This window comes from Bos javanicus, chromosome 14 (assembly GCF_032452875.1).
Source record: "Bos javanicus breed banteng chromosome 14, ARS-OSU_banteng_1.0, whole genome shotgun sequence".
Classification (NCBI taxonomy): Eukaryota; Metazoa; Chordata; class Mammalia; order Artiodactyla; family Bovidae; genus Bos; species Bos javanicus.
In genome coordinates this window covers 41,408,373-41,431,567 of record NC_083881.1, presented here as the reverse complement: position 1 = coordinate 41,431,567, position 23,195 = coordinate 41,408,373, and positions in this window count along the sequence as shown.

Sequence of the window (23,195 nt, the reverse complement as noted above, 5' to 3'; positions counted from 1 at the left end):
TTTTTTAAAAAATTAATCAATTTATTTTAATTGGAGGCTAACTACTTTACAATATTGTAGTGGTTTTTGCCCAACATCGACATTAATCAGCCACCAGTGCACATGTGTTCCCCATCCAGAAACCCCCCTTCTTCTTCCCTCCCCATCCCATCCCCCAGGGGGATGCACCTGTCCTGAGCACCCTGTCTCATGCATTGAACCTGTACTGGTGGTCCGCTTCATATATGATAATATATACCTTTCAATGCTACCTTCTCAAATCATCCCACCCTTGCCATCTCCCACAGAGTCCAAAAAACTGTTCTTTACATCTGTGTCTTTTTTGCTGTCTTACATATAGGGTCATTGTTATCATCTTTCTAAATTCCATATATATGTATTAGTATACTGTATTGGTGTTTTTCTTTCTGACTTACTTCACTCTGTTTAATAAGCTCAAGTTTCATCTACCTCATTAGAACTGATTCAAATGCATTCTTTTTAATGGCTGAGTAATATTCCATTGTGTATATGTACCACAACTTTCTTATCCATTCATCTGCTGATGGACATCTAGGTTGCTTCCAAAGTCCTGGCTATTGTAAACAGTGTTGTGATCAACATTGGGGTACATGTGTCTCCTTCAATTCTGGTTTCCTTGGTGTGTATGACCAGCAGTGGGATTGGTGGGTCATAAGGCAGTTCTATTTCCAGTTTTTTAAGGAATCTCCACACATTCTCCATAGTGGCTGTACTAGTTTGCAAGGAATAGATTTTCTTATGAAATACATATTTTTCATATAAAAATTATTTTTGTTGTAGACAGTTGAGAAACAAATTACAAAGAATTTTAAGATAAAATACTTAGTTCTTTATATATTTTTTAAAGTTGTATTAGACAAAATGGCATCATATTATTAAAAACAAGTCTCTTTGTTGACATACTTTTGTTGCCTAGCCCCGAAGTTGCTAACTTATTGAAGTGGAAACAGATTTTAGGAAAAGTATTTTTGTAGAAAAATGAAGTATTTGTATCCTGAAAATATAGATATTTTATACCAGAATTTCACTTTGCAAATTGGCTTCTTTTGAGCAAGCTATATAGAATGGATGATATGTTTATACATATTTATTCACCTAAATTTTGTTCTTTTTAAGCTAGTCTATGGATATATAATACTCTTTACCTCTCATTTTTATTACATTATATTTGTAAGAAGGATTGACAACATTTATTATAAATCTTAATTTATTTATTTGTTTAAGAAACACATTTGTCTCCACTTGCACGATGAAGACAACACAAACAACAAACACACAAAGCAAAAAACATTAAAGCCTAAGACATGCATTATGAATCCCACTTCTGGGCATATGCCCTGAGAAAACCATAATTCAAAAAACACATGTACTCCAGTGTTCATCACAGTGCTCTCTGCAATAGACAGGACATGGTCACAACTGAAATGTCCATCAACAGATGAATAGATAAAGAAGATGTGGTACATATATACAGTGGAATATTACTCAGCAATGAAAAGGAAAGATATTGGATGATCTATAGCCATCTGGATCGACCTAGAGTCTGTCATACAGTGAAGTAAGTCAGAAAGAGGAAAACAAATGGTGTTTATCAATGCATATGTGTGAAATCTATATAATGCATGCTTATGAACATGGTAATGAACATGGTAATGCATGTTCATTACCATGTATAAAATAGATAGCTAGTGGGAACCTGCTGTATAGCACAGGGAGCTCAGCTTGGTGCTCTATGTTGACCTAGATGAGTGGGTTGGGGGTGGGGTGGGAAGGAGGTCCAAGAGGGCGGGGATACATGTATACATATTGTGGATTCACTTTGCTGCACAGCAGAAATGAACAAAACATTATAAAGCAACTGTATGCCAATAAAACATTTTTTAAAAAACAGAAAAAAAATAAAGTACGTCTTCTAGACTTAAAGCTGTCTTTTTCAAGTGTCATTATCCCAGTCAATTATGAATTTTTGCTCAAGAATTCATTGACTTTTATCTTCAGTCTTCTCCTTCCCATCTGTCTGCAGCTACTGAAATTTTTAGAGAGTTAGAATACTATCCTGGCAACAGGAAGAGTTGTCTGGTTCTTATGCTGGCTTATTCTGATGTTAATCTTAGCTAGTCTGATTTCTAAAAGATCTTCACTAGTATCCATTAAAATATGACTGGAGTCACCTTATGCTTTGGACCCTAGGCTGGTGCACATTGCTGAAATCTACCGTCCCAGGTCACGAGACTTTTTCCTCACCTTCCCTTCTAAAATTCAGGTTTATTTTCACTGTTTCTATAACTCTCCTAGGATACCTGGAACTCCTTGGGTCACATAGATAGTGATTTTGATGGTGTAAAAACAATTGGGAGTAAAATTTCTCTGTAAAATTCAAAGCAGTGGATGGTATCATCTGTAACAGTAGTTATCTTAAGTCTTCACCACAGCAAACTGATAGCTTGCAAATGACAGCTACAAAGTGAATGGGTAAAATCATAAATTTAAGTACAAGGTAGGCCAGTAGATTTTGATATAGCAAAAGAAACCACTTTTTGAGTTTTGACATAATACCATTGAAAGATATTCACAATTATCTTTTTTTTAAAAAGTCATTTCACTAGTCCCCTGTCATTCTTATCCAAATGTTGAAATACTCTTTAATGATAGCAATATATCGCAAAAGATATTCTGGTAACCAAAGAAGCAGATATGGGACACCAACTGTCAGGAATTTAAAAAATTTAGAAAAATGTAAATCAAAGCCTGTCTCATCACTCTATTTTTTTTTCTTCAAAATTTATTATTTTTTTCCCCATGTTAACATTAGAACTTTTTGTTTGGATATAGTAATTATCAGATTTTGGATTCCTAATACAGTAAATACTATGACTATGAGGGTTCTTAATAGTTTTTTAAAGTATAAAGTCATAATGAGACCAAAGAATCAATCTTGCTCTAAATACTACACATAAGCAGAGGGCTTGGTGCATGCTCAGTCACTCAGTCATCTCTAACTCTTTGCAGCCCCATGACCTACAGCCTGACAGGTGCTTCTGTCCATGGAATTTTCAGGTAAGAATGCTAGAGTGGGTTGCCATTTCCTACTCCATGGGATCCTAGGGTGCTTCCCAAACTCATCTTGACTCAGTTAGACCTTTGCACAGCTACTTCCATGCTGCCATCTCAAGAGCACCATATTGTGCTGAGAAGCAAAAAGCAACGAACCGCAGCTTACCAGCCTACCAGGCTCCTCCGTCCATGGGATTTTCCAGGCAAGAGTAGTGGAGTGGGGTGCCATTAACATTTTTTAAACACTCCACCTTATTTATACGTTGATCTTATTCACTATGGTATTAATTCATACTGGACTATATTCACATATTATTTATTGACTGTATACATATCAAAATAGTTATACCTATTATATATCATATTATTTATCTCATTGAATGTAATAATTTGCTTGATTCTATTTATCTTGAACCAAAATATCTTAATAGATGATATTTATTCATCCACCTTATTCAACTTTGTATGCTCAATAACTTTTACTCACCAGTAAAGTTGCTCAGTCATGTCCAATTCTTTGCAACCCCATGGACAATAGCCCACCAGGCTTCTCTGTCCATGGGATTTTCCAGGCAAGAGTACTGGAGTGGGTTGCCATTTCTTTCTCCAGGGGATCTTCCTGACCTGGGGATCAAACCCAGATCTCCAGCATTACAGACAGACGCTTTACCATCTGAGCCTCCAGGGAAGCCCTGGTATAAACTGGATGTAAATTATCAATATTTCAATATTTCTTTTTTTCTTTAATGAAAGATTAACTTTCTGGGTATTAAAGGGACATAGTGTTTTGAGAAAATGTGAAATCTTTGAAATAGGTAAAAACTTTACAGTTTATTTTACTCTGAAACACTTAATGTTGTCCAACTGGCCCTTGAGGCTATCTAATTCTAAAGGAGTCTGTTAATTGATTTATTTTGCAAATTTAGAGATAGAAGTCACCTTTTGTAGGCCTGATGGTGATAAATGGCTCTTATTTATTAAGATGCCAGTGAATTTTGGGGGTTAGAAATGCAAAAATGCCTTGATTCCATCTTTCCCATCTGAAGAGATGATTCTAACATTCTATTTCATTGTCTTTTGGATATTAAGCAATTGCATCTATTTGTAAATTAACTTCAGCTTTCCTGATTGTGTGTGTGTGTGACTTCAGTTTTATTTTTCAGTTACTTTAAACTCTTACTATTTCACTTATTAATAAGTTAAAAATCTGACATGTTTATTTTATAGTTATATGTCATATAGTTAACTTTTAAAATGGTTATTTAATAACAGTATATCAACAGAAATCATCTCTATGAAATATCAGTTCATCCATTGTAATCATAAATAGGAGTTTACTATTTGCCAATTTTCTAGCTTGAAAAATCTATTACAAAGATAGACCTTGTACTTACTCACTAAACAATAAGAGATGATCTCCATTCTTTCTTATTTTTCTTCTTCCTTTATTTTCTTTCTTTATTATCTTTTTATAAATCATGTTAACTCTATTTGAAAGAGGTATTGTATTGATTTATATTACGTGGCTATCACAGGATCATTAACACTTTTGTTCATTTTTATTCTTCATAGTTCATGTATAAATTAAGTCATTTGAGTGAGATACTTTTTTAATTCATTATTTCTATCATGTTGCTAGTGTACTGTTATCCTGAAATCTGCTCATTTTAAGGTATTTTAATACTCTTTATAATATTTCGATTAGAACACTTTGTCCTAATTAGAAATGTGAAATTCAAATGGAAGATGGCAATGCTCAACCTTCACTTCAAAGGATCCTACAGTCATTTCAAGAAGAGGTCAAAGAAATAAACTGTAATATATTAGCCTGGGGCTATGTGTGATCTCTTGCCATACTGGAAATTGGCAGCCCTTCTGTTTTTTGTACTTAAGGACTTGAGTATTAAACTAATTGTTAAATATACCAAGTGGACTGACAGTAAAATAACAGGCTCTGTTGATATGCATAGAATAGAAAAGGCTATTAATTTCACAAAAGATCACTTTTTGGTTAATATTTACAAGCAGTCTTGATTTAGTAACTTGTGACATACTACAGAGAAATCTTTAAAGTACAGATGGCCTAAACTTTTTTGGTTTCTGTTATGTAGAAATGGTTTTAATGATATTTCAAGCAATTATATAAAATGATCCTTTTTGAAAGAGAATAAAAACACTCCATATGTTTTATTTATGGTGAGTGATATGCCTGTTATTTGGGGCATGTAATTAGCTGCAGTAATTGTAAGGTATAGTTCGGGCCGAGGCAGAAAAAGGAAAGACGACCTCAACAGAAGTAGGTTACCTTTATTCAGGCAAGGAGGGGCGACAGTCGTCCTAAAGACCAGGCTGATTGTGGAGAGGGATCAGGGAGGCTCCATATTTGTAGGGAGGCTTGTGGAAGCGATAGGGAAACGTTAATCAGGTGGGATGTTTTGGGTGCTTTTTGGTTGAGATGGCATTTGTAGTTGGGCAGGGGGTGATAAGTCTTTGGGCAGGTGTAGTGGGTGGAAGGTTTCTGGACAGGGGGTGATAAGTCCCAGATAGATGCAACCGGCCTGGAGCATCAGGGCGGAACCCAAAGTTCTGTTTTGTTTTCTCCAAAGTTTGATGATTCAGCAAGGGCCTTTGAGACTGTTGTTTTCTTTTCTAGGCCCCAAAGACTCCTTAAGTAATAAGTAGAATATCTGCATATTAATATTTGAACCACCTTTCTTTTAAAAAAGCAATGCTTTGTTAAAGTGTTTTTATTTTGAAATACATTATTCTTCGCAATGTTTAAATGTTGTAATGCCTTTTGATCTGAATTTCATGATGCAAATACCTCTGGTCTGATTCAAAATTGTAACCTCAGAATTTATTGAGTACCTTTCTGAATTCATTTGAATACTTCTGCTAGTTTCTTCATAATCCAAATGATGCATAAGCACTCTGGATTGCTAATATTTTAGGGGGTTATTCTGGTATAGATTAAATTATTGAAAATATAAGTGAATAGGTTATATTGAGCTGGCCAAAATTCGTTTGGATTTTGGTCCCGGTTGTATTTTAGATCAGGTTCCTACTGAGATTACAGGTTGAATGAAATGTAAAATTCACAGATTCAGTGTATTCGTTTTTTGTTATTGCAAAAATGAATTACCAAAATTTTAGTAGCTTCAAATAATATCCAATTATTAGCTCACAGTTCTGTAGGTGAGAAGACCTAATGAGCTCAATAGAATTCTGCTTAGAGTCTTACAAGTCTCCAATCAAGGTGTCAGTTTAAAGCTCTCAAGAAGAATCGACTTCCACATTCAGGGTAGAAATCTTGTGGTCATGAACCCTAGTTTCTCACCCTTGTTAGATATCAGACAGGAGTACCTTCTGCTCATAAATACCACCCACATTCTTTCTCAGATGGTCCCTCCATTTTCAAAGCAAGATACCTTGAGTCCTTCTAGCAGTTTGAATCCCCCTAACTTCCTTTTCTTCTGTGATCTGGATAACAGTCTCTGCTTTTGAAGGGTGCATGTGTTTGGATTAAGCCCAGCTGAATAATCTCCCTTTTGCTACATTATCATAGGAATAATACCATCGGGTGGGCTTCCCTGGTAGATCAGATGGTAAAAAATCCATATGCAAAGCAGGATACCCGGGTTTGATCCCTGGGTCAGGAAGATTCTCTGGACAAGGGAATGGCAACCCACTCCAGTATTTTTGCCTGGAAACCCCTTGGACAGAGAAGCTTGGTGGACTATAGTCCATGTGGTCACCAAGAGTTGAACATGGCTGAGCGACTAAACACACCAAAAAATGGGGCAATGGTCACAAGGGCTGTTTTGAATTTCCACTTACCAGAGATATGTGTGAACTAATAGACAAGAAGACATTTAGGAAAAAAATGTGATCATTGGAATTTTTATTTTTAATCACAGAAGACTAAAGGGCAATTTTGTATTTTGTTAAGTTTATAAAGCCCTGGGCTTCCCAGGTGGTGCTGGTGGTAAAGAACCTGCCTGCCAATACAGGTGACATAAGAGACGAGGGTTCAATCCCTGGGTTTTGAAGCTCCCCTGAAGTGAAAAAAAATGGCAATCCACTTCAGAATTCTTGCCTGGATAATCTCATGGACACAGGAGCCTGGCAGGCAACAGTCCATAGTGTCGCAAAGGGTAAGACATGACTGAAGCGACTTAGCATGCATGCAAGTTTATAAAGTACTGCTCTCCAAAAGCCAGCAACATTTTACAATTCAAAATGATTTATATCCTTTAAGACAAAAATAAAATTTGTAAGTTGTGCTCTGGACTAAATGCTTTCCTATCCCCAAGTCCATATGTTGAGCCTTAATCCTCAATGTGATGTTATTTGGAGGTGAGGTTTTTGGGAGGTGATTAAGTCCCTTATCAATGAGATTAGTGGCCTACTTAAAACAGACATGATGAGAAAGATGATCTTTCTCTCTATTATGTGAGGCTACAGTAAGGAGACAGCCATGGGTAAACTGGAAAGAGAGATTCTCACCAGACATCAGACTCAGCAGTGCCTTGATCTTGGACTTCCTTGCCTTCAGAACTGTGAGCATGTTTATTGTTTAAGCTGTCGAGTCCACTGCATTTTGTTATAGAAGTCTGAGCTAGGAAAGACAAAGCGTGAAGTCTCCTTGTAGTGTCTGAAGAAAGACGCTATCTCTTTGCACTTTTATCCAGTAATTCCAACTGAATTAACTTGCAAATTTAGTTAATCATGGGTTAAGAATGTCTAGTCAATACTCTGAACATGTGAAACCTTAGGATGTAGACATCATACTTCATTAAAAAAGAACAAACTTATGGAATTCAAGACATTTTTTTCTTTTATACTAATATAAATATTTTAATTAAATACTCTAATTTGTATATATTGAAGTAAATTTTTGGTGAGCTATTTATTAATAGTGTCAACATGAATTTGATGCTCATTTGAGATTCCAAATTATCTTGTGTGAGGGACAAGTGAAATGATCAGGCACAAGAATGGTAAAGTTCTGTGCAGATATTAGCAAATACTATCAATAATTTAGTTATGTGTCTTCTGTCCACGGAACATCTTGGTTGCTGAGGAAACTGGCATCTAAGACTCAGTCAGTGCTCTGACCAAAGACTAATAATCAAATGAATGTTTTATCATCTTGAATCCATATGCAGCCAAAGATGTATCAAAGCCAAAACACATGTGAGCCTCAATATAGAATGGTATCATATTCCCTTTTTTAATATTATAACTGAAATTTCATTCTCTTTTCTAGGTTTCTTAGTTGATTTATTTTAAAAAACTCATATAATCATCAAACTACTCATCCCAAACTATGTGCAATTAAAATGTTTATAGTCTTTTAAAAATAAAAGTATCTATACTATATTGCTATAAATAGATCAAGAATTTTTGGTCATGGTTTATATAATAATGACTAGTACATCTTCACCATGTCAGTGAGTGTTTCATGACCTGATCTATCTAACTAGATAGAAATAAATCTTCAATATCTCCCAAGATGCTGTGAAGGAGGTAATATTTATAACAAAATCAATTGAAATAAACTCATAATAAAGCCATTTTCTAAATATGAGAATAATGGAAGTACATGACCCTATAATTAATTTTAGAATAATAAAAAATACTTTGGTTAAGTCATTGCCTAGATTATTTTGGCAAATCAAAAGGAATATGGGAAAATACAAAGTTTAAATCAAAATTTCACCCAAACATATACTATGCTTGAATTCTCATCATTTTCAATGAGCTTAATGATCACAAACACCAAATTAAGATAAGATGAATGATAAACTTGTTTTGTGGCTTTTGATACAGGCTTAGAAGACTCTTGAGTCCCTTGAACTACAAGGAGATCAAACCAGTCAATTCTAAAGGAAATCAGTCCTAAATATTCATTGGAAGGACTGATGTTGAAGCTGAAGCTCCAATACTTAGCTGACCTGTTGTGAAGAACTGACTCATTAGAAAAGACCCTCATGCTGGGAAAGATTGAAGGTAGGAGGAGAAGGGGATGTCAGAGGATAACATGGTTGGATGGCATCACCAACTCGATGGACATGAATTTGAGCAGCTCCAGGAGCTGGTGATGGTCAGGGAAGCCTAACTTGCTGCAGTCCATGGGGTCGCAGAGTCGGACATGACTGAGTGACTGAACTGAACTGAACTATACATATATTATAGGAAAATTGTTAAAAGTGATAGATGAAAATCTTACTTTTACAATTGTTAAATTATCTCAATTAAAAAGAGTTAGACATTATATGGAATGAAGATTTTAATCAGGACTTTTCTGGATGGATTTTTTCTTAATGTTTTTATAATCTTCACATATCTTTTAATCATACACTATGTCTATAAAAGTTTTGTTTGTAAAAATGAGTTTACTTATATTCATCTAGAGATTTACTGATGTGTACTATTCATCCATATATACTTTTTCTCCATCCATTAATGTGAAATTTGTATATAACATTAAAAGCTGTATTTGAACAGATGCCATTGTTGTTTCTTAGTAATACAACAGAAAATGAAATTTCATGGATTTGCATTAATTATTCCAGAGTAGAATTGCTAGTGGAACTATGCTTATAGTAACACAGTCATCCTCATTTTTATATTAGTCCTTGTAGGACACAATATTTAAATGACTTGGTTTGGTCACAAGAATGCCAACATTAGACAGTTTGACCAGATTTGCTCTATTTTGTCCAATAAATTCTCAGTGTATGCACTGTACTATTGGAACAAGGCTCATGAGATATTTAGTAAATAAATAGAGAGCATTAGTCAATTTTCTAATAATGTATTTGTCTATAAGAGAAAATTGTTTCTGCAGGTGATAAGTATTAGCCCTCTAGCCTGAGATCTGGTTTCCTTGTCATAAAGAAACAACAAGTGATTACAGAGAGAATGCGTCTTCATAAGCATCTCTATAAGGAAATGAGAGGTAGGAAAAGGCAGAAATGAATATTACCTGGAAACCCCAAGTGAGGCATTTTATTATTTTTCTGAAATTTAGTCAGTGTTGCTGTGATAGGTTCAGTGCTTTCTGCTTTCATAAATATGTCCTATTGGTGATAAGCACTATGGAGTTTTCTACATCAAGGTCTTATTGCTAAATCCAATATTGTAAAACATTTTTGCTTTCCCTAATACTACTGTGTCACTGAAGGCAACTTTTTTTTATAACCATTTTATGTTTTGTATTTTTTTTTACTTGAAGTCTTTGCAAATTTTATCAGCTGCTATTATTGGTATTGTATAATTTATCCCTGAAAGAAAGAAAAGTCTTTTGTCTCTCTCACCATGTCACACAGTCACTCTGGCCCAAAGACCTGTGGATGTTCAAAATGAGAAAAAAAAAAATGTGACTTGGAACCTGGGTAGCAAAAATGCTTGAAATTTATGGAAATCCAAAGAAACAGACAATGATGTTAGTACTTTAAAGAACTGCATCCTATACTTGGTTGGAAGAGCTGCAAAAGCCCAAGATATTACCATTTCTATAATTATATATAGTGTAACAATTCTCTGTGTTTAATAATTGTTTTTATATTTGGAAAAAATGACAACATATACTCAGCATAATAGCTCTGTGGAATTGCATTTATGATTGCAGCCACGAATAATGCAAATTGAGTCATTAAACTATTTTTAATGATTGCTTCCATGATCATTTTGTGAATGAGTTACTACAAAGGTCAACATTTCTGATATCTATCTTTTGAATAAAGATAGTTATTAAAATTGTGAAAAATTTTGAAAAAATTGTGAAAAAAATTGTGATTTTATTTTGGTTAGATCAAAATACTAGGGTTTGATAAAACTAAGTTAAATTTTAAATGATTGTATTGAATTTTTCACTTAAAAATCTATCCTTAATAAATAAATTTTTTTCATTTACTTTCAGTTCAGTTCAGTTCAGTCGCTCAGTCATGTCCAACTCTTTGCGACCCCATGAACCAAAGCATGCCAGGCTTCCCTGTCCATCACCAACTCCTGGAGTTCACTGAAACTCATGTCCATTGAGTCAGTGATGCCATCCAACCATCTCATCCTCTGTCATCCCCTTCTCCTCCTGCCCTCAATCTTTCCCAGCATCAGGGTCTTTTCCAATGAGTCAGCTCTTCGCATCAGGTGGCCAAAGTATTGGAGTTTCAGCTTCAAAATTAGTCCTTCCAATGGAAAGAATTGCTGAATTGAGACCAAAATATTTTGACCAGAAATGTTATTTTTATGAGAATTTTTAACCTGACTACTTTTTTCTCTGTGTTTTCCACGAGCTTTCTCTTCTTTCCATTGCTTTCAGCAATTTATACACAACATAAACTTGGGAACATTACTTCTAGGAGTAGGACTTTTGCAGAGAGTGGCTTTGTAACTGATGAGATAGAAAATATAGAATGTGTTAAGGGGAAGGGAAAATGGTGGGGAAAGCTGCTGACTTTACCTGCAGTATGCTGACTTTTGGGGTCAGGACTTTCTGGGTGTCTAACAGGTAAGAAGACATACATTCTGCAAGCTGTTAATCCACTGAGCTACCTTTCTCAAGAATATTTAACACTTCAGACACTATAGGAATTTTCTTTAGGGGACAAAACTATGTTGACACTGCTGGAGTCATGCTGGATTAAAGTGTGTGACATAAAATCAAAACATTGGGTAGACTGTTTTCTGCTGTTTACCTGCAATGTGATGGTGGCAAGTTAAATCTCTCTGAAGCTTGATTTCCTCACAGGATTATTGTGAAGACTAAATGAGTGAACATGTCAAAATAGTTTCTGACATGTAACAAATGCTAAATAAATCATGTTAGTCCCCCATTTCCTATTGAAAGTGATTTCTGCTATCCTTCCAACCATCTCTGTTATGTCTCTGCTTCATCACCACCATTTAAACCATTCTGAAGTGTATCTCATCTTCCTTCACCCATTTATGGAATTTAATCACTAAACAATTGTGTTTGGCAAGGCCTGCAGTGAACCAAATGCTTCTTTAGAAATTGGATATCTAGCAGTGGTTCTTTTAATCTTTCACCCTGATATAATGGTTACTGTTTTAAAATTCAAAAATAATTTTTATTAAATAACAGATTAAATGTATCCTGTGTCGCTGGAACTCTTACAAGTGAAAATCTAAATTCCTTAACCAAGCATAGGAACACTTTCATAATCTGTCTTTAGTCTTCTGACTAACCTCTTTCACAGCTCATCTTCAAACCTCCAGTTATCCATCCCAAATCTCTGGCAGTTCTACCTTTTAGTCTCAGACTTAATCTCACATACCTTATCTGAGACCATGGTTGCTTTGGTTGAACATTCTTGTGGTTTAATGATGTTTCTTACATTTAAAATATATATTAATATAAACTTATTTTTAAAATAGATGAATTTATATAAAATATAAATATACTTAGCATATTATGTAAATATTGAATGTATATCTATACTAAATAAATAAATATGTTTCATATTGCATGCATGCTTCATTTGTGCCTGACTCTTTGTTACCCTATGGACTGTGGCCCACCAGGTTCCTCTGTCTATGGGATTCTCCATGCAATGGGTTGCCACGCCTTCCTCCAGGCAATCTTCCCAACCCAGGGATTGAACCCACATCTCCTGTATTGCAGGCAGATTCTTTATCACTGAGCCAAAGGGGAAGTCCATATTTCATATTCAGATCAGATCAGATCAGTAACTCAGTCGTGCCCGACTCTTTGTGACCACATGAATCGCAGCACTCCAAGCCTCCCTGTCCATCACCAACTCCTGGAGTTCACTCAGACTCATGTCCATCGAGTCAGTGATGCCATCCAGCCATCTCATCCTCTGTCGTCCCCTTCTCCTCCTACCCCCAATCCCTCCCAGCATCACAGTCTTTTCCAATGAGTCAACTCTTCGCATGAGGTGGCCAAAGTACTGGAGTTTCAGCTTCAGCATCATTCCTTCCAAAGAAATCCCAGGGCTGATCTCCTTTAGAATGGACTGGTTGGATCTCCTTGCAGTCCAAGGGACCCTCAAGAATCTTCTTCAACACCACAGTTCAAAAGCATCAATTCTTTGGCGCTCAGCCTTCTTCACAGTCTAACTCTCACATCCATACATGACCATAGGAAAAACCATAGCCTTAACTAGACGAACCTTTGTTGGCAAAGTAATGTCTCTGCTTTTGAATATGCTATCTAGGTTGGTCATAACTTTCCTTCCAAAGAGTAAGCGTCTTTTAATTTCATGGCTGCAGTCACCATCTGCAGTGATTTTGGAGCCCAGAAAAATAAAGTCTGATACTATTTCCACTGTTTCCCCGTCTATTTCCCATGAAGTGATGGGACCGGATGCCATGATCTTCATTTTCTGAATGTTGAGCTTTAAGCCAACTTTTTCACTCTCTATGTTCACTTTCATCAAGAGGCTTTATAGTTCCTCTTCACTTTCTGCCATAAGGGTGGTGTCATCTGCATATCTGAAGTTATTGATATTTCTCCTGGCAATCTTGATTCTACCTTGTGTTTCATCCAGTCCAGCATTTCTCATGATGTACTCTGCATATAAGTTAAATAAATAGGGTGACAGTATACAGCCTTGACATACTCCTTTTCCTATTTGGAACCAGTCTGTTGTTCCATGTCCAGTTCTAAGTGTTGCTTCCTGACCTGCATACAGATTTCTCAAGAGGCAGGTCAGGTGGTCTGGTATTCCCATCTCTTTCAGAATTTTCTACAGTTTATTGTGATCCACACAGTCAAAGGCTTTGGCATAGTCAATAAAGCAGAAATAGATGTTTTTCTGGAACTCTCTTGCTTTTTCAATGATCCAGCAGATGTTGGCAATTTGATCTCTGGTTCCTCTGTCTTTTCTAAAACCAGATTGAACATTTGGAAGTTCACGGTTCACATATTGCTGAAGCCTGGCTTGGAGAATTTTGAGCATTACTTTACTAGCGTGTGAGATGAGTGCAATTGTGCGGTAGTTTGAGCATTCTTTGGCATTGCCTTTCTTTGGGATTGGAATGAAAATTGACCTTTTCCAGTCCTGTGGCCACTGTTGAGTTTTCCAAATCTGCTGGCATATTGAGTGCAGCACTTTCACAGCATCATCTTTCAGGATTTGGAATAGCTCAACTGGAATTCCATCACCTCCACTAGCTTTGTTCGTAGTGATGCTTTCTAAGGCCCACTTGATTTCACATTCCAGGATGTCTGGCTCTAGGTCAGTGATCACACCATCGTGATTATCTGGGTTGTGAAGATCTTTTTGTATAGTTCTTCTGTGTATTCTTGCCATCTCTTCTTAATATCTTCTGCTTCTGTTAGGTCCATACCATTTCTGTCCTTTATCGAGCCCATCTTTGCATGAAATGTTCCTTTGGTATCTCTGATTTTCTTGAAGAGATCCCTAGTCTTTCCCATTCTGTTGCTTTCCTCTATTTCTTTGCATTGATCGCTGAGGAAGGCTTTCTTATCTCTTCTTGCTATTCTTTGGAACTCTGCATTCAAATGTTTATATCTTTCCTTTTCTCCTTTGCTTTTCACTTCTCTTCTTTTCACAGCTATTTGTAAGGCCTCCACAGACAGCCATTTTGCTTTTTTGTATTTCTTTTCCATGGGGATGGTCTTGATCCCTGTCTCCTGTACAATGTTACGAATCTCATTCCATAGTTCATCAGGCACTCTATCTATCAGATCTAGGCCCTTAAATCTATCTCTCACTTCTACTGTATAATCATAAGGGATTTGATATAGGTCATACCTGAATGGTCTAGTGGTTTTCCCTACTTTCTTCAATTTAAGTCTGAATTTGGCAATAAAGAGTTCATGGTCTGAGCCACAGTCAGCTCCTGGTCTTGTTTTTGCTGACTGTATAGAGTTTCTCCATCTTTGGCTGCAAAGAATATAATCAATCCTATTTCGGTGTTGACCATCTGGTGATGTCCATGTATAGAGTCTTCTCTTGTGTTGTTGGAAGAGGGTGTTTGTTATGACCAGTGCATTTTCTTGGCAAAACTCTATTAGTCTTTTCCCTGCTTCATTCCATATTCCAAGGCCAAATTTGCCTGTTACTCCAGGTGTTTCTTGACTTCCTACTTTTGCATTCCAGTCCCCTATAATGAAGAGGGCATCTTTTTTGGGTATTAGTTCTAAAAGGTCTTATAGGTCTTCATAGAACCATTCAACTTCAGCTTCTTCAGCATTACTGGTTGGGGCATAGACTTGGATTACTGTGATATTCATATTAAGAACATATAAAAAACCTAGGATTCCATCTTTGTACTGGGAAAATATCTTCAGTATATCTTTCTATTCCCAATCAACCATTTCAACTTTTAGAATAAATATTTAGAAATTTAGCCTACAGATTGTTTACCCATGAACACAAAGATACCTGTCACAAATTTATATGGCAGAAAATTTTGTATATGAAAGGCAGAATGTGTGCATATGTGTGCTTAAGTGTGCAAAGTCTTGTTTCGAAATATGTATGTGTAGGATGGGCACAAATGCATGAAGATATCTGGGAGATACACAAGGAAATATTCATGGTATTACTTCCAGATAGTGGTTATCAAGGAAGAAGAGTCAGAATTTTGTATTTTTTACTGTACATCCTGCTGCATGATTTGATTTTTAAATCAAATTTGTATGTGTTAATCATACATATTAAATGCAACTGTTTATAAAAAGTAAATGTTCTTGTCCATAAACAATTAATTACAAAGATGATAATTTCAGGAGTAAGATATGTCACTTTGCAAGTATTACACATTATTTTTAGATGCTTTCCAGGGGGTACTAGCGGCAAAGATACCATCTGCCAATGCAGGAGACATAAGAAATGCAGGTTCTATCCTTGGGTCAGGAACATCCCCTGGAGAAGGGAATGGCAACCCATTCCAGTATTCTTGCTTGGGAAATCCTATGGACAGAGAAGCCTGGTGGGCGATAGGTGGCAAAGAGTCAGACATGACTGAAGTCACTTTGCACGCACATTCTTTTAGTGTTCCTTGATCTCCCCTTTTTAATAGCTGTGATTATTTCATCTAGATAGGTGTTCCCAGAATACTTTATTCCAACTCTCATTAATATATTGTCTGTGCCTGTGAACCTTTACAGTATTGAGCAGCAGATCTGAACACATTCACTCTGTTGGCAGCCAACTCCCGAAGAATCAAAAGCTGAAAGCACATAATTTATATCAAAATCACTAATTAATTAAGATAGCTATTGTCTACAGGGAATGTATTTTTCTAATTGACGTTTCTCTATTTGAAAATTGAAACAGTGGGCCAGTATTTATTTATTTTTTTAGATTTTTATGTTCCTCAACGCTTGTTCTGTTGAGCATCTATAGAAGAAGTGGAGATGTTTAGAAATGCACACCTGGACCTCAAAAGTGACAGAACTTGAAATGACTTATTAGGGATTAATTTGTAAGTCTACCACAATTTGGTAATTAATGACCGTATTGTAGATAATTTGAAGTTAACATCTCTCTCTCTATATATATATATATACACACACATATATATATATAGATATAGATATATGTCAAGTACAAAGAGTCAAGAATAGAAAAACTACAATGAAAGAAACTCCAGAGTAAAAGGAGCTAGTGAAAGAAAGAGGAAAATAGCATTTAAGAAAATCCAAAGAGCATAGCATCTTAGATCCTGAGGTAGATTTCAAAAAGACACGGGGTCAGAAGTTCTAAATGCTTGGTACATGACAAAAGATTTGAAGGGTCAGGAAGACCTGGACATAATGGCATGAATTACTGGAGAAAAAGAAAGTGGCATTAAAAAGAAAGAAGGAAAAATACATGAATTGAACATCGAGAGAAAACAGGAGAAGATGTGGAGGTGGGAAGAGAGCCCAGATAAATTAATACATTGTTAATTTTGGAAAGTAGTTAGGGAGATCAAAAAGATATAAGATCAGGTGAACAGATGAAAGTGATTGGGGGAAACTTGAGAAAGCTCAGGCTGATAACTGTGTATATTTTTGATGGGCTAAGCATAAAAGGCATCAGGATTAGAGAAGAGCTTGGGGTGAGTTTTATAATTCCTGTGGTGGAAAATGGAAGGGACAGTCAAGCAGATCTAAGTTTGAGGGTGATGATTCTGGAGTAGCTTGAGGGCTTAGATGTTTCCCTAGATCATTTAAAAAGTGTGTCACTCAGTCATGTCTGACTCTTTGCAACCCCATGGACTGTAGACCACTGGGCTCCTCTGTTAATGGAATTCTCCAGGCAAGAATACTGGAGTGGATTGTCATGCTCTTCTCCAGGGGGCTCTTTCTGACCCAGGAATCGAACCGAGATCTCCCGCATTGGCAGGCAGATTCTTTACCACTTGAGCCACCAGGGAAGGTCATTTAAAGAAAGAGCCAATTTACTACACAGTCATGCTCACCAGTTACTGTGTAAGTATGCACTTTTTTTTTTAATCTGCCTTTATCTTTTAATAAAAAAACAAAACAAAAGCCTTGAGTTCTGAGTTGCCACAGCCTTTGCCCCTGAAAATCTCTGTGCTCTGCAGAATTATGTAAGGCTTTATATGAACATCTGCTTTTTATTTATCTTTGTTTATTTAAGTCCCCACTTTATTATTTTATAAACAGTAGCACAGATAACGAAATTAGGGATGGTTATTTTTGTTGGAGAAGAGTTTTAAACAGTGCTCAGCAAGAATAAAAAATTTTAGCTGTCAGGAAAAGTTGCAAATTCACCTCTTTTCAGAAAAAACTGTTTAATATTTATTTATTTGAGTAGAAAATCTGAGTTCAATCCCTGGGTTGAGAAGATCCCCTAGAGAAGGAAATGGCAATCCACTGCAGTATTCTTGCATGGAGAATTCCATGGACAGAGGAACCTGGTGGGCTATATAGTCCATGGGGTTGCAGAGTTGGACATGACTGAGAGACTAACATTTTTACAATTTTTGAGCAGAAAATGCATTTTCTCCAGCTTTTACTTATGCATTATGATATAAGAAGGTCGTTCAAGGCTTTGAAGCTTTTGGTAATGCAGATTTGAGGGTAGCAGTCTGTGGCAAATCCATCTGGGATGAATATAGAAGGGCGCTTAAAGTATGATGGAACTGTGCTTCTGTCTGGCAATGTTTAAAGGCTGATAGGGATATACTGGAGTTTCCATATAAAGGTAATTATACTAACATTTTAGGATTTTCAACACATGCATTTGGGATTGTTGAAAAACAAGATTCAAGTGAGTAAATTTAAAGACTGCATTGGCTTTATTCAGGGGCTTCCCAGGTACAACTAGTGGTAAAGAATCCACCTGCAAATGCAGGAGATGCAAGAGACATGGGTTCCATCCCTGGGTCAGAAAGAATGGCTGGAGTAGGAAATGGCAACCTAATTCAGTATTCTTTCCTGGAAAATTCCAGCGACAGAGGAACATCATGGGCTACTGTTCATGAGGTTGCCAAGAGTCGCACACAACTGAGCAACTGAACACATTGGCTTTATTTAACAATGCATGATTCGGGTAGCCTCCAATACAGCAAATATAAAGGAGATCCAAGGAACTGTAAGAAACGTAAGACTTTTAAAGGCAAATATAGGCAGGAACAAGGAAGTTATCCTAGACAATAATGCATATTGCTTATGGAAAAGTCACTGACTTTAGGGGATATAACGTGTCAGCTTTAGGGGATCAGATCAGATCAGATCAGTTGCTCAGTCGTGTCCGACTCTTTGCGATCCCATGAATCGTAACATGCCAGGCCTCCCTGTCCATCACCAACTCCTGGAGTTCACTGAGACTCACGTCCATCGAGTCAGTGATGCCATCCTGCCATCTCATCCTCTGTCGTCCCCTTCTCCTCCTGCCCCCAATCCCTCCCAGCATCAGAGTCTTTTCCAATGAGTCAACTCTTCGCATGAGGTGGCCAAAGTACTGGAGTTTCAGCTTCAGCATCATTCCTTCCAAAGAAATCCCAGGGCTGATCTCCTTCAGAATGGACTGGTTGGATCTCCTTGCAGTCCAAGGGACTCTCAAGAGTCTTCTCCAACACCACAGTTCAAAAGCATCAATACTTCGGCGCTCAGCCTTCTTCACAGTCCAACTCTCACATCCATAAATGACCACAGGAAAAATCATACCCTTGACTAGATGAACCTTTGTTGGCAAAGTAATGTCTCTGCTTTTGAATATGCTATCTAAGTTGGTCATAACTTTCCTTCCAAGGAGTAAGCATCTTTTAATTTCATGGCTGCAGTCACCATCTGTAGTGATTTTGGAGCCCAGAAAAATAAAGTCTGACACTGTTTCCACTGTTTCCCCATCTATTTCCCATGAAGTGGTGGGACCGGATGCCATGATCTTCGTTTTCTGAATGTTGAGCTTTAAGCCAACTTTTTCACTCTCCACTTTCACTTTCATCAAGAGGCTTTTGAGTTCCTCTTCATAAGGGGTTAAAGAAGAGGTGGCAAGAGGACACAGAAGAACTGTACAAAAAAGATCTTCATGACCCAGATAATCACAATGGTGTGATCACTCACCTAGAGCCAGACATCCTGGAATGTGAAGTCAAGTGGGCCTTCAGGAAGCATCACTATGAACAAAGCTAGTGGAGGTGATAGAATTCCAGTGAGTTATTTCCAATCCTAAAAGATGATGCTATGAAAGTGCTGCACTCCAAATGCCAGCAAATTTTGAAAACTCAGCAGTGGCCACAGGACTGGAAAAGGTCAGTTTTCATTCCAATCCCTAAGAAAGGCAATGCCAAAGAATGCTCAAATTACTACACAATTGCACTCATCTCACACACTAGTAAAGTAATACTCAAAATTCTCCAAGCCAGGCTTTAACAGTACATGAACTGTGAACTTCCAGATGTTCAAGTTGGATCTAGAAAAGGTAGAGGAAACAGAGATCACATTACCAACATCTGCTGGATCCAGAAGAAGATCTATTTCTGCTTTATTGACTATGCCAAAGCCTTTGACTGTGTGGATCACCACAAACTGTGGAAAATTCTTTAAGAGATGGAAATACCAGACCACCTGACCTGCATTTTGAGAAATCTGTATGCAGGTCAGGAAGCAATAGTTAGAACTGGACATGAAACAACAGACTGGTTCCAAATAGGAAAAGGAGTATGTCAAGGCTGTATATTGTCATTGTGCTTATTTAACTTATATGCAGAGTACATCATGAGAAATGCTGGGCTGGATGAAACACAAGGTGGAATCAAGATTGCCAGGAGAAATATAAATAACCTCAGATATGCAGATGACACCACCCTTATGGCAGAAAATGAAGAAGAACTAAAGAGCCTGTTGATGAAAATGAAAGAAGATAGTGAAAAAGTTGGCGTAAAACTCAACATTCAGAAAATGAAGATCATGGCATCTGGTCCCATCACTTCATGGCCAATAGATGGAGAAATAGTGGAAACAGTGGCTGACTTTATTTTTTTGGGCTCCATAATCACTGCAGATGTTGACTGTAGCCATGACATTAAAAGATGCTTACTCCTTGGGAGAAAAGTTATGACCAACCTAGATAGCATATTAAAAAGCAGAGATATTACTTTGCCAACAAAGGTCCATCTAGTCAAGGCTATGGTTTTTCCAGTAGTCATGTGTGGATGTGAGAGTTGGACTATAAAGAAAGCTGAGCACTGAAGAATTGATGCTTTTGAGCTGTGGTATTGGAGAAGACTCTTGAGAGTCCCTTAGCCTACCAGGAGATCCAACCAGTCAATCCTAAAGGAGATCAGTCCTGAATATTCACTGGAAGGACTGATGCTGAAGCTGAAACTCCATACTTTGGCCACCTGATGTGAAGAGCCAACTCATTTGAAAAGACCCTGATGCTGGGAAAGACTGAAGGTGGGAGGAGAAGGGGATGACAGAGGATGAGATGGTTGGATGGCATCACTGACTCAATGGACATGAGTTTAAGTAAACTCCGGGAGTTGGTGATGGTGACAGGGAGGCCTGGCGTGCTGCAATTCGTGGGGTCACAAAGAGTTGGACACGACTGAGCGACTGAAATGAACTGAAAGGGTGAATCAGGCAGATGATGTAACTAGTGCTGATTAGGTAATTCCAGATTTACTGGTTTAAGACTCCATTTCTACATCTCCATCTCTGTTCCTGACTTGCACATAGGTTCATCATTATCATTTTTCTAGATTCCACATATATATGTTAATATACAATACTTGTTTTTCTTTCTGACTTACTTCATTCTGTATAATACGCTCTAGGTTTTTGCACACAGTGGGGGAAGGAGAGAGTGTGATGGACTGAGAAAGTAACATTGACATATATTCACTGCCATGTATAAAATATCTAGAGGGAAGCTGCTACATAATACAGGGAACTCAATTTGGTGCTCTATGATGGCCCAAAGGGGTGGGAAGGGGGTGGGCAGGAGGAAGTCTCAAGAGGGAGGGTATATATGTGTACCTATACCCAATTTATGTAGTTACACAGCAAAAACCATCACAACATTGTAAAACTATTATCCTCCAATTAAAAGTAAAGTGTAAAATAAATACATTGAAATTTAAAAAACAAAAAACAAAAACCACTCCATTTCTGAGATAGCTGGAATGTAATAAAGTTAAGTCTAGGTTTGGTGACATGGGACCTAGCATAAATGATTCCATTTGGGGCTTGTTGTCTTGTTTTCAATGGGTTACATTGTTGTCCCAACCCTGTATTTTCCATGAGGAAAGCTGTTCTCTGATATTTCTTGGTTATCGGTTGCATTTCTGTTCCTTCCAAGAAGGTAGAATAAATTATCTGATTGATGAGTCATGGGGAGGCAGTGGCCTGTGTAGCTGGGTTTGTTTCCCCTTTTCTCAGAGAGCTCATCCACATTGTATGTTTTTACAGGTGAGACCATCACATAATAGGATCGTTTTCCTCTTGATGGGACTAAGTGAATTCACTGGTCTAATTTTAAGTTTCAAGATTCAAAAAAAAAACAAAATTGTAGCTATACATTTAAGATATGTCCTCAAATTTAGCATTTTTCAGTAATAAAGATGAGTTTTGCCTTTGTAGTAGTATCATCTGATAACACAGTTGTCTCTCATAATGAACTCAAAACACAGGCAGTGACAGATTTGTTCGTTGAGGATGGAGAAGATCAATTAATGTCCTTCACCAGAAAATGTCCTGATGGTAAAGGAGACAGTTGACATTTGTATAGAAATTACAATGACCTTGCACTGAGACTTTACAGGACTTTCCCGTCCCTCCACTCTATAATCTATCTCATTGTTAAAATGGTTCATTTATTTATTTCCTATTCATTTCTATGTTCAGCTCTAGTTGAGTGAGTGGAGCCTAATGTGTACTTAATAATTATTTGCAGAATGAATAAATGAATGGAATTCAATGATTTTTAAGAATAGAAATCTCATTCTCTTTTCTATAGTTTTAATTTTAAAATACTAAAATATAGAATCTGATATTTAAAAATTACAATACTAAGCATTTGGTAATTCTTCTATAACATCTAGCATATTCTAATGAACAAAACATCTCATATTTTATGACTAATTTGTCATTTTACAATTATTAAGTGTGAATCTGAATTTTAAAAGGGTAATTTTAATTAGATATAATGATTATGAAGTATTAATAGCAGAGATAGAAAATCATACAATTAATCCCAAAATAGAAAAAAAGTCACATGAAAATAAGAGGCAGCATTATGTAGAACAAGATAAAATTATTATTACTATTATAACTGTGTTGTTACTGCTATTATTACAAATAAATCCTATTAACAGATATAATGAAGATACAATTAGACTTCTTAGAGGTTTATTCAGAATTACAGCTAAAAATTAGTTGTGGAAATTATGGACAAAAGTGAAATTGAAAATAAAGCCACAAAAATCTAAAATGATTTAAAAGTAAATGGATACAAAATATTACATCTCTGAATTTGAGACCATGTAGTTTAAAACCTTCAAAGACCTTGTTAGCTTTCCAATAAAGCTTGTATACACATGTGCATACAGTGTTTTGAATAATTAGAACTTGCATTTTCACAAAGGAAACTGAGTTCTTTGTAATTAGGACAAGAAAACTCAATTTGAAAATTAGTACAGTG